Source organism: Phacochoerus africanus, chromosome 3, assembly GCF_016906955.1.
Source record: "Phacochoerus africanus isolate WHEZ1 chromosome 3, ROS_Pafr_v1, whole genome shotgun sequence".
NCBI classification, from domain to species: domain Eukaryota; kingdom Metazoa; phylum Chordata; class Mammalia; order Artiodactyla; family Suidae; genus Phacochoerus; species Phacochoerus africanus.
Genome location: NC_062546.1, coordinates 177,796,847 through 177,810,341, shown reverse-complemented (window position 1 = coordinate 177,810,341; position 13,495 = coordinate 177,796,847). Strand labels below are relative to the sequence as shown.

The window sequence follows — 13,495 nt, the reverse complement described above, 5'->3', positions numbered from 1 at the left end:
ATAATTTAAATGGTGAAATTCCAAATTTCCTCTGTGAAATTTAAGAAAAAGATATAATATTTAATTTTACTATTTCATTTACCTTTAATTACAAACAAGCTTGGTAACATTAGCACCATAATAAAATAAATCCAGATAGCATGAATGTCAATTGGTGCATTTGGCCTCTATGGGTCAAGGTATAGTTTATTTTTTTGACTCAAAAAACCTAACATAAACCAATTTTATTAATGGAATTTCTTGCAACAGACCTTCACATTAGTATTTCTCTATATAACTAATCTTTGTGCAAAAAAAGAGCAGGAAAAAAAAAAAATCTCATGACGGGTTGGATTCCTGCTCACAGTTTAAAAAAAACAGATACAATAAAAGTTGTTTAACAAACATTTGTTGAAAGAGACAATGGAAGACTAAGACAGAAGGAGAGATGGAAGAAGTAAAATTTAGGTCCAAAGTAAATTGTCCTGCATCCTGTTCCAGGTTTCCTAACTTTTCAGTCCTAGGTTCCTTCTTTGTGCCTTGGCTTCTGTAGACAGCTTTTAAGAAATGCCCTTCTTTTTCTAGCTCTCACATTCTGTCTATTTAAATTCTATCACCTTTAAATTCTCCACCTGACCCTCCCACCTCCAGGGCCTTGTAAATCACAACAAATTATATCTTTTCTGGATCTCTCTAGCAAGTGATGTCTGTCCTTAGTATTTGATTGTATTGCCATGTATTTGTTGCTATGTATATGCATTCATTTTCCCTTGCCTTAAACTGAGCAAAGGAGCCATTTTTCATACTTCTAAAGAATCCAAAGAACCTTGTACTCAAAGGAACTACAAGTGTATTCTCAATACTTGATTTAGTTATAATTGCCATATTTCATTAGAACTGTATCTTCCTGTGTGAGCTTACTTCATATATGCAAAGATTTTAATATAGAAGTACAGGCAGCAACCCATATTTTGAATACCATCACTTACGAATTCCCACGGAACTATGAAACTGAAGAAAGCAATCTGACTCCCCAGTCTAGATCAGACAATAAAAGGTTATCATCTGGCTGTTTTTTTTTTTCTTTCTTTCCTTTTAAAAAATTTCTGTTTGGCTATCACTCATTTATCTGTGACTAGAATTTATTTACGTAAACTATCCTCGGTGGGGACACTTCCTTCCCCCACCCCCATTGTCCTCCCAGCCTTTGAAGTTGTCCATTTCATCTGGGGCCACAGGAGCTAATGACCCCTACATCCAAGAAAAGAGTACACTGTTTGACTAGTTGAGTGAGACACCATTTAGGTAGGGTCAAAATGGTGAAATAAAGCAATAAGTATCAAGAACAGTATCAGTGTGGTATTGATGCGATAAATAATGAACTGGTAAAAATACCTGTGATCAAACCAGGACAGTAGTGAAGATACTATGTCTACATCGAAGAGAAACCATTTACCTGGGAAAACTTCCTGAAAGTAAAACCAAATCAAATCACACTCCAAACACTTTTAATGTCCCCCACTGGCATTTTGCCATACATTATGGTGACAAAACACATCCCATTTCTGAAAGTTTTCTATGCTGCCTTATTGAACAAGGAAGTAATTGACTTTTGTATTACCTTTATATTTATGTAAAGGTAAAGAGCTTCTATATTTTCTAAACACAAAGTTTAAACTTTTGCTGATCAGTTTCATTCTTCCTCTACAACCAAGCACCTTAGTAGTAACTGACAAGAAAGTTTACTAAAACTGCCCAGATATAGATAAATGAGAAAATTAAAAAATGTTTATTCAGTCCCTATAATATAAAAGAAAAATAGCAACTCCAGGTTTGGTAGGGGAAAAGAATGATATTTGATAAAGGGAAAAAAAACATTTAGGGAATATTTGAAAAAGAAAACTTAAAGATTTGGAGGGGAGTTACATGTATAGTTGATGGATGATTATTCAAGTACCATAGGATATTTTAAAGTAACTTAAGTAATTATTAAGTAACACAGATTTTTTTAATGTTATGCAATACTTGTATGAAATAGGAGAAAAGCTGATTATACTTCACTGAAACACCTATAGAATACTCTAGCCTGAATATACAAATACGATTTATCAAATTAAATCTCCCTGTCCTACATGGCTGCTTATATATGCCTAGAACATATTACAAATAGAAAAAGATTTACATCTTCATTTCCAAATGGTTAAAACAGGTAGAAAACACAGTCATTTATTATTATATGATGTTAATACCAGATGGCCTGCTACATCTGAGTCCCTAAAGAAATAGAAAGTCGAAGTGAAATGTGAAAGTATTTGGATCTATAAAGTTGCCTATCAAATTAAAATTTTTTCCATATATTCCCAACTTACCTTAAAATTTTAAATGATGAAAAAAACTTGCAAATAAAAATAAAGATCACAATTAGAGAAGTGCATTCTTATAATTTTACTTTCCCTAATGGTTTCAGAAATAAGAACTTCTGTTTCTCCATGGACACATATAAGTGTTCTCTGCCTGTTCTTTAGTCTCCTTTATGGGGCTAATATTCTTTAATACTAGCTTACAAACACTTTAAAGATGCCAGCATAGGTGTTTTTTTTAAAAAATGGACTAATTCATTCTTGTACCTTCATCTCATACCTAGAGACAAACTTTTGGAAGGCACAAATACCTGACAATGTTAAGTCTAACAAGATTGAAAAATTATTTCTACTCTATAACAGCTTCAGTGAAAAAAAAGAACAAGTTCACTCTTATTTGTCATTCTAAAGATTAATAATTTATAAATGAAGCCACCATTGAATGGTGTACACATACATATTATAAGGAAATAATTACATTTGAGTAAATGTGCATTTTTCTACTTATTTTTATCCCCCTCAAAACAAGTCTATATTTTTAAGAACTATTACATTTCACAGAGAAATAATCTATCATAAAAATGGTGTCATGTATAGTGAATAAGTATTTCTATTCATAAAATAAGGATGATAGTACTTAAAGTTCTAAATATCTACATTCTAAAAATTAACTAATGTACTTTATTTTTGAACTACAAACTTCATTTGACAAATATACAACTTTTACTAGAAGACAGAAAGAGGGGGAGAAGAGAGAAAAAGAGAGAGAAGGATAGATATACAAATATAGACATAGATGTACATGTGTAATGTATTAGGTTTTTTTTTTTAATTCAGCTCTTCACTAAATAGACTTTAAAAAGTGGACAGAAAAGTAAACAAAGACACTAAAGCAGCATAAGTTGATGGTTATAAGATTGAATAATATTGAGCGAAACAAAATCCACTTTGGTTTATTAGCACAAAATGGTTTTTCAACTAACATTTTTATATTACTAAATAACTGGAAGGAATTAATTCAGAAAAGGCAGATAATTTATCTGCCTTAATAGGAATGGCCCATCAAGTATGCCCAAAGGTGAAACCCTTTTATTGTTCATTGGCAAAGCTATCCAATACCAGCATGCATATGCATGTATTTATCTAAAGTATCTACACATTATATTCCTTTTTCTACTAGGCAACTAATGATTTTCTTTCTCTTTCTCTCTTTCTCTCTCTCTCCCTTCCTCCTTCCCTCCCTCCCTCCCTTTCTTCCTTCCTTTCTTTCTTTGTATTTTTCAGGGCCTCACCTGCGGCACATGGAGGTTCCCAGGCGAGAAGGTGAATGGGAGCTGGAGCTGATAGCCTACACCACAGCCACAGCAACGTGGGATCTGAGCCTCGTCTGTGACCTATACCACAGCTAAGGGCAATGCCGGATCCTTAACCCACTGACTGAGGTCAGAGATCAAACCTGTGTCCTCGTGGATGCTACTCAGATTCATTTCTGCTGAGCCACAATGGGAACTCCCTAGGCAATTGATGATTTTCTATCCTTGGATGAATAACTGATGAAACTTAATAAGTTTCATATAGATTTATAAAAGCGGAATATGAAAGCATACCCCTTTTTGATAACATAAAGTCCTTACTTAGCAATAAGTAGGCCATAAAAAAAATATAGGATTTCTAAATAAATGGACCCCTTCTTACACAAGAAGAAAATGCACTTCTTACGTTTTTTAAATTCTCCAAACTGCCCTGATAAGATACAGGCCCACGTTAAAGTCATAGTATTCTTTAATGATATAAATGGTCTGCAAAGAGATCAGCTGTGTTATTTTTTGGAATGGCATTCTTTCTCTCAGTTGAATTAAGGAAAATAATATAAATTAGCTGGTCAGTGAATTAAATCCACAGGATTGATTTCATAAACATCGGGTCTGCATGAAAACATATCCAAGGGGTTGTCCTTTGCAGGCATTTGATACAACAAACATTTAGTTAAGACAAAAAGAATTAGCTAGAATATTTTTTTCTCACATGAGAAAAACAGATCTGTTACTAGTTATAGAAGATATTTCCAATGGGCTGTATTTTCTTATTTGTCCTCTGTGGCATCAACAGTATTTTGAGGCATAGTCAAAATAAAGGAGCAATTCTGGAAACATATATTCCTAAAATATTTCACTGGTTCATATGAGGAGATGGAGAAATGATAGAAAGTTGGCCTCTCACCCCTACTCCAACCTCCCATTTCCAATCATGTCATGAGGCTTATTTATTTATTTATTTGTGTTTTTAGGGCCACACCTGTGGCATATGGAGGTTCCCAGGCTAGGGTTCGAATTAGAGCTGCAGCTGCCAGCCTATGCCATAGCCACAGCAACACTGAAACTAAGCCACATCTGTGACCTACACCACAGCACCACAGCTCATGGCAATGCCAGATCCTCAACCCATGGGGCAGGGCCAGGGATAGAACCCTCATCCTCATGGATACTACTTGGGTTCATTACCACTGAGCCATGACAGGAACTCCAAGGATTATTTCTTGTTTGTAATGTTTATAACGGGAAAGGATTACTTTTATAAAAAGGAGAAAATAAGTATGATGCTTCGGATTTCAGAAAGCTATGCAAAAGAAGGCAAATCCTCGTAGGAATAACTGGCCTTTCCAGTTGGAAATGTGATTCTAGAAGTTTCATATCTCTCCTTAAAGTGGTGAAGAAATAATTAGGCATTTTACAAATCATTCCAGAATCTCAAAGTCATTTTATCATATGTCAATCCAATAATCAGAATTATGGATTTTTTCATCCCTAAGTACATTATTATTATATTATGCTCAATGTAGGAATAAAGTAGAATGATAAAGCAATCATCCTTCTCATACCTTTACTTTTTTAAATTCTCCGAATTAAACCAAGTCATTATTACTGCTCCAAATGTCTCTTGGGTGATTTCTTTAAAAGCCTTGCTGTTTTGCTCAACTTTTTCTATCACCAATAATTATAATTAATAATTACTATTACACACATGCATATATTTAGTTTACAAATATGTAACAAAATTATCATTGTTGCTCCTAATATTTGCGACTCATTCAGTAAGCATTTTGCTAACCCATTTCTACAAGGCTCTCCCAGGACAGGAGGCACAAAGGTGAAGACCCTCGGTGCTATGGGTTGCTAGGGGAGATAGGACATATCTAGAAATAATCATACCATATAATACAAAGAAGCATGAATGAATGTTATTAGAGAAGGAGGTATGAAGCAACATGAAGCAAGTAGGGAAACAAAGCTGCTTCTTGAAGTGATAACTGAAGTCTGACCACGTAACTTGTCAAAGACTTGTCTGTCTTGACTCTAGAAAGCAAACCACTGCAGCTTATTAGTAAGATATAAGAATATCTTCTCTCCCTACTCCTGATTATATTCAAGTATTAGCATTTTATACATTTTTTTAAGTGAAGGTGCTTAATTGTGCAATATGCTGCATAGTTTGTTAACAGTATCCTGCTTAATACCATTCAGCAGAGCACAGAGAAATTACCTCCTTTTTTTCTTTTCTTTCTTTCTTTTTTTTTTTTTTTTGTCTTTCCAGGGCCGCACCCATGGCATATGGACGTTCCCAGGCTAGTGGTCCAATCGGAGCTGTAGCTGCCAGCCATAGCCACAGCCACAGCAATGCCAGATTTGAGCCACGTCTCCAACCTACACCACAGCTCACAGCAATGCCGGATCCTTAAGCCACTGAGCAAGGCCAGGGATCAAACCCGCAACCTAGTTAGATTTATTTCTGATGAGCCACAATAGGAACTCCGAGAAATTACTTTCAGGTCAGTTTAAAACACAAAATATAATCTGCCTTCTTTCATTTACGTATTTTATTTTACGGTAATAATTCAAAGATTTTCATTAGTTTTATTCCTTGTCTTAGGAGAAATACCAGAATTTATTACTCATGTAAAAACTATGCAAAGCAAAGGCCTTTGATAAAAATTTCAAAAATGAATTGAAATTTTCCCTATTTAAGATCCATAAGTATACAGTATTTCATTTAATCTTTAAATGAAGTGATAGTTTTCTTCCCATTTTAAAGATAAAATAATAAAATCAGACAACTTGACTATAAGCAGCTCAGGAGTCTGGAAACATTAGGGGGCATCAGAATTCAAGGCAAAGGGACAGACTTGAATTAGGAGAGAGACCCAGGTCCAAATAGAAATAGTGAGAAATTGGAAATAGTGAGAAGCTCCAACAATGGGTAAATGGTAAAAAGAATTATGGAACATCTATAGGATGAAATATTACACCGTCATTAAAATCACATTTTTAAGAAACAAAATGTTACAGGGTGTAAAGTTTAACTTCAATTTTGTGAAAACAAAGCAAGACAAAAACTAGAGTGAAATACACCAAAATACTGGCAGCAATATTCATAATAAAAAGATAAAAATAAATCAGAAAAATCAATACAATGAAAAGTGTGGCGTAAAATGTTTTTAAGAATCAGAATCAAGCTTGACTTTCTAATTTCTGGACTTCACTCTGATTCCCTTTTGTAATAACTTGAGGAAATTTAATTTTTTTCCAATCTAAATTCAGTAATACTATATATCATAGATACAATCCATTGTAAGACATATTTTATTTGCCACCAAAAAAGAGATTGTCAAATTAACCAAGGCATTTTTTTTTTAATTTTACATAGTGAAAAAAATGTAAATTTTAGAATTGATGAAATATTGCAAGGCCATTAACTATTTTTATTGAGGTATAATTGGCATATATCATTATATTAGTTTCAGGTGTACAACATGATTCAACATTTGTATATATTGTGAAATGATCATCTCAATAAGTCTAGTTAGCATTCATCACCATATATAGTAGCACAATTATTTTTCTTGTGATGAGAACTTTTAATATCTAGTCTCTCAGCAACTTTCAAATGTGCAATACAGTATTATTAACAACAGTCTCTGTGCTGTACCTTACATCTCACAACTTATTTACTTTATAATTGGAAGACTGTAAATTTTGACTCCCTTCACTCATTTCACATATACATGACATCTTCTTTATCCATTCATCATCACTTGGTTGTTTCCATATCTTGTTTATTGTAAATCATGCTGCAATGAACATGGGGATGCATATATCTTTTAAAATTAGTGTTTTCACTTTCTCCAGATAAATATTCAGAAGTAGAATTGCTGGATCCTATGATAATTCTATTTTTACTTTTCCAAGGAACCTCCATACTGTTTTCCATAGTAGCTGCATCAATTTACATTCCCAACAACAGTGCACAAGAATTACCGTTTCTCCATATCCTTTCCAACCTTTACTTCTTATCTTTTTGATAATAACCACATTAACATGGTAAAGTGATATCTTACTGTGGTTTCAATTTGCATTTTCTTGATGATTAGTGCTGTTGAGCATCTTTTCATGTACCTGTTGGCCAACACTATATCTTCTTTGGAAAAATGCCTGTCATGTCCTCTGCCCATTTTTGAATCAGATTGTTTCTTTGCACTTAAGTTAGATGGGTTTTATATATATTTTGGATATTAGCCCCTTATCAGATAAATTATTTGAAATATTTCTCCCATTCAGAAGTTGCCTTTTCACTTTGATGTTTTCCTTTATTGTGAAGAAGTACAAGCACATTTCTGATATCCTATTTTTATATATTTCAATCTATAACTTGCTTTTATCTAGCAACACCAGTTATTTGGTTCAGCTAATACTATTACAAAAATAAACTTTTCTATCAGGGAAACCACCTTTTTTTTCCTGAAGCAAAATAACTTAGCTCTAGTTCAGAAAAAAAAAAAAAAACAGTAATTTCATTATATACCATATGTTGTGTTGAGAATATGGTTGTTTCTGGTGAATTAATATATTTTTAAAAAGCCTTATTACATCTAGAAACTTTTCCAAAATAAAATTTAGATAATTGATTACCAAATTTAATTTAAATTATTATTTCATTTTCAGTTGGAAAGAGAAACAATACAAATTGTACTGAATGATACATATACAAGTGGGAAAATCAGGTAATATGAGAGGCTTAAACATGTTTCTAGTTCCACAAATACTTTATATAGTTGAATCAATATATCTATTTTGGAGCATGTAAGTCATCCCGATTTTTCATAATTAGACCAAATGCACTTAAATTATAGTCACACATCCACAAAAGAAATGCTCCATATGGAAAATGAGTAGAGGATTAAATTAAGGAAAGTTTTTATGTATTACTCTTAAAGTTATTTATTTTTCTTGGATTTCTTTTCTTGTTAAATTTCTTTTTAGTTTTTTTTCCTTTCTGAAAAGTGCCCAAAACCAAGCAGGAGGCATAACTCTCCCAGACTTCAGGCAATATTACGAAGCTACAGTAATCAAGACGGTGTGGTACTGGTACCAAAACAGACATACAAACCAGTGGAATAGAACGAAGAACCCAGAAATAAACCCACACACCTGTGGTCAATTAATCTTCAACAAAGGAGGCAAGAATATAAAATGGAAAAAAGACAGTCTTTCCAGCAAGTAATGCTGGGAAAACTGGACAGCCACATGTAAATCAATGAAACTAGAACACGCCCTCACACCATGCACAAAAATAAACTCAAAGTGGCTTAAAGACTTAAACATAAGACAAGACACCATAAAACTCCCGGAAGAGAACATAAGCAAAACATTCTCTGACATCAACTGTACAAACCTTTTTTTCTTAGGTCGTCTCCCAAGGCAATAAAAATAAAAACAAAGATAAACCAATGGGATCTAATCAAACTGACAAGCTTTCGCAGAGCAAAGGAAATCGTAAAAACAAGACAAAACAAAACAAAAAGACAACCTACGGAATAGGAGAAAATAGTTTCAAATGATGCAACTGACAAGGGCTTAATCTCTAAAATATATAAACAAGTTATACAAGTCAACAGCAAAAAAACCAACAACTCAATTGAAAAATGGGCAAAAGACCTAAATAGACATTTCTCCAGAGAGGATATACAGATAGCCACCAGGCACATGAAGAAAGGCTCAACATCACTAGTTATTTGAGCAATGCAAATCAAAACTACTATGAGGTACCACCTCATACCTGTCAGAACGGTCATCATTAACAAGTCAACAAATAACAAACGCCGGAGAGGGTGTGGCGGAGAGGGTGTGGCGGAGAGGGTGTGAAGAAAAGGAGATCCTCCTACACTGTTTGTGGGAATGTAGATGGGTACAACCACTCTGGAAAACAGCATGGAGGTACCTCAGAAAACTAAATGGAACTACCATATGACCCAGCAATTCCACTCTTGGGCATATATCCAGGCAAATCTTTCACTGAGAAAGATACATGCACTCGTATGTTCACTGAAGCACTATTCACAACAGCCAAGACATGGAAACAACCTAAATGTCCATCAACAGATGAATGGATTAAGAAGATATAGTATATGTACACAATAGAATACTACTCAGCCATAAAAAAAACCAAAATAATACCATTTGCAACAACATGGATTGAACTAGAGACTCATACTAAGTGAAGTAAGTCAGAAAGTGAATGACAAATACCATATGATATCACATGTCTGGCATCTTCTATACCACACAAATGAACCTTTCCACAGAAAAGAAACTCATGGACTTGAAGAACATACTTGTGGTTGCCAAGGGAGAGATGGAGAGAGCAGGATGGACTGGGAGTCTGGGGTTAATACATGCAAACTATTCCATTTGGAGTGGATAAGAGATGAGATCCTGCTGTATAGCACTGGGAACTATATCTAGTCAGTTATGATGGAACATGATGGAGGATAATGTGAGAAAAAGAATATATATATATATGTGTGTGTGTGTGACTGGGACACTTTGCTGTACAGTAGAAATTGACAGAACACTGTAAACCAAGTATAATGGAAAAAATAAAAATCATTATAAAAATACTTTTAATTAAAATTTTAAAATAACAATTCAAACTTAAACCTTGTGCACTGAAAATATTCCTGATTCAAAGATTTATTCTTTGCCAAAAATCTCATTCTACTTGTAATTTTTGATTGGCAGATGGGTAGAAGCTGAAACAATCGATGAGAAAGAAGAGTAACAAAAAGTCCGAAATGTCTTATAAGAAATTCCATGTTTAAATGTGTGCAAGTTTACATAGAATATACTGAAGAACAAATATAAAAGGGAGCCAGCCTATGTGTCTTCAATAAATTCAACTCCAAGCTATATGAATACATAATGAAACAATGCAAGTTACAGAGACTTAACTATCGTTTTTATAGAGTCGTTAACTCTTTTTCCTTACGAAGTTGTTAATTATCGGTAGGCATGATTCCAACTTATTCTACTTTCTACAATCCATCAGATTTCAAGGCTAAGAAAACACAGTTTGTACATGAAAAGGAGCAATAATAGTAGTTGTTTGTGCATGTAATACATTGGGGGTGGAACAGCAAGGTCAGAATTGAGGCCAGAAAAGGTACATATTTACTGTGTGCCTGCATGTGTTAGACACGGTAATTTGAAGGGTAAATATTGGCTTTCGAAGGCTAAATGTTTTTCTTTATGGTAATTATTAATCAAAAGCCTATACAAAAAGTTTAGCAACGCCTGGCATTTTGCTCTTTTATGAGCAACAAAAGCCCTGATTTCATTCAGGGTTTAGTTTTTTACTTTGTTTTAAAATCTGAATACATGTTCTAGAGAAGAAAATAGGAGGGACAAATGAAATTCTAAGCCATTGATGTGAGTGTCCTCTAAGGTTCTGTCATTACTCTAAACGCAACTAAACCGGTTTTAAGTCTCCCATGAATCCAATTAATGAAAAAACAGAACAAAAGGAATGGCATCTTAAAATTCTGTTAATTAATTGCAACTTACAATTGGTTGCAATTTTTTAACTCTACCATCCTTAGGAAATGTGGCTACCAAATTAGGACTTAAGAAGTACTTTCCTACAAATTCAGATGGCTAACCATTCTTTAAAATACTAGGCAGCTTTACAAAAAAAATCATTCTTTTGATATGTTTACTAAATGAATGAATTAGAATTGGAACTTTTTTTGTGTGTATGTCTTTTTGTCTTTTGCAGGACCCCACCTGCGGTATATGGAGGTTCCCAGACCAGGGGTCTAATCTGAGCTGTAGCCACTGGCCTATGCCACAGCCACAGCAACGCAGGATCTGAGCTGCATCTGCGACCTACACCACAGCTCACGGCAATGCCAGATCTGCAACCCACTGAGCGAGGCCAGGGATCGAACCCTCAACCTCATTGTTCCTAGTCGGATTCGTCAAATAAATAAATTAAATTTATTTAATCAAAATTCAGCAAGTAAGGCAGTGAAAAATAAATGAAACTTCGTAATCAAAGAAATACTAACTATGAAAACAAATACGTGCAGGAAAATATGTCTGTAAGTGCCACAAGTCAGAAATGTAACCATTTCCTCCCAAGTTTCACCTTTCTACCACAACCTGCAATACTCTGACCCGGCTGTCCAAAGCCCCAGGCCACCTCTATTTTATTTCACAGTTTATTCATAATCAATATAAACACACCACCAACCTTAATTCCAGCCAGCAGTCACAAGATACTTTGGATCAGACCAATAAAATCTGAAAGATAAACAGAAAAACATCCCATAAATTAAATCAGTGGAATGACTTAGTCTTTTATTTTACTAAGGAGGAAGGAAATTAAGTTACTTGGATCCTAGCACATAAAATTTACTGGTTACAACACACCCATACCCATTTATAACAAGGGGATTAGGTAGTTAGAAAACTTCAGACTTAGAATTATCTTTTGGATTTCATTTTAAAAACATGTATTAGATGTCCAAATTAGGTCCTATTTTTATTTTCAGCGGTTTCAATTAATTTAATTAGAATAAATTCTTATGCTTATATTCTAAAAGATCAACCCAAATTTTTTTAACAACTTCTGTACTGAATGTACTACCATTTACCTTGAAAGATGTTTAATTAAAAATAATAAAACTGATGCATTTGGATCTTTGATTTAACATCCATAAACAGTCTGTAGATTAAAAGTGCGGAATCAACCATCTGTTCACAACAAGAGGCGACAAAAGTCAAGTAAGACAATTCTACTGGCAACCTAGCAATCTTCCCATTATTTTCTTACAGCTGAGTCTTACCACCAAATCATGCTGAGAAACGCACTGTCAAGTATAAGTGACGAGAAAGTAAACCAAAGACAAAAGCAAACCCAAACTGCTTTGCCAAAAGTCAGTCAGTCTTTTGGACAATTATTAAAGAAAACAACTTTAAAATGATAGAGTGAGATTCTTGGCTTGTTGTAGGGAACATCCATGGCTAAATCTTCAATTAAAAAAAAAAAAAGTTATGTTTTAGAAGTATGTTTGCGGTTAACTGGTTGTTAGTCAGAATAGGGTTCCACATGATATTGTTAGAAATAATTTGTGAGACTACCTAGGTTAAGTCCAAAAGCTAACTAACCTAAAGTCATAATTCTTTAAGAAAAAAAAGTCTAAAATAATAGTCATATATTTCAAGATAATGTTAATTAGCTTGACCATAGTAATAATTTCACTATATATATATCAAATCATGTTGTACACTTTATATGTATATATATATACATATATATACACACACACAATTTTATTAAATAGTAATATACAGGGAATACTAATAAAAATAGGGTTGAGAATGAAATTCTTGATTTTTAATCTTAAGGGCAGGTGCTCAAGAAAAGTGAACTTTATTATACAAAAATGAAAATTGTACCATACAATTTGGATAAAATTATAAAAATTTAAAAATAAGGATTTGCAGGCATTTTTGAGGGATTTTCATGATTAATGGTGCTAATATGTGCTAATATGTCTACTTCCACTTGAAATATCTGACTTGACTTTGATACAAACATGCTTTTGCTATGGAGCCAACAGTTCCCAAACTGTGTGCCATGGTACCCCAGGTTGTCACAGTAAATTCAGAGAAAGGCAATATATTTTCCATATATGAAAAAGCGTAGCAATATCCATCAGATGCCACAAAAACTACTACTTGGAGTAGTTCACAGTTTCAGTATTGGATTATGCTATATTCCTTTTGATGATGCCATAGATTTGCAAAATTGGGGTTTTGATG

General features: G+C 33.7%; 1 protein-coding gene across 1 annotated transcript in view; it reads right to left on the bottom strand.

The window, feature by feature from the left end:
- Positions 1-13,495, bottom strand: part of MAP2 (microtubule associated protein 2) — a 300,866-nt gene that overhangs the window by 209,788 nt on the left and 77,583 nt on the right. Inside the window, exon 2 of the mRNA XM_047773380.1 lies at positions 11,922-11,971. The gene's annotated coding sequence lies outside the window, so the exon portion shown is untranslated. The remainder of the gene's footprint in view (positions 1-11,921; positions 11,972-13,495) is intronic.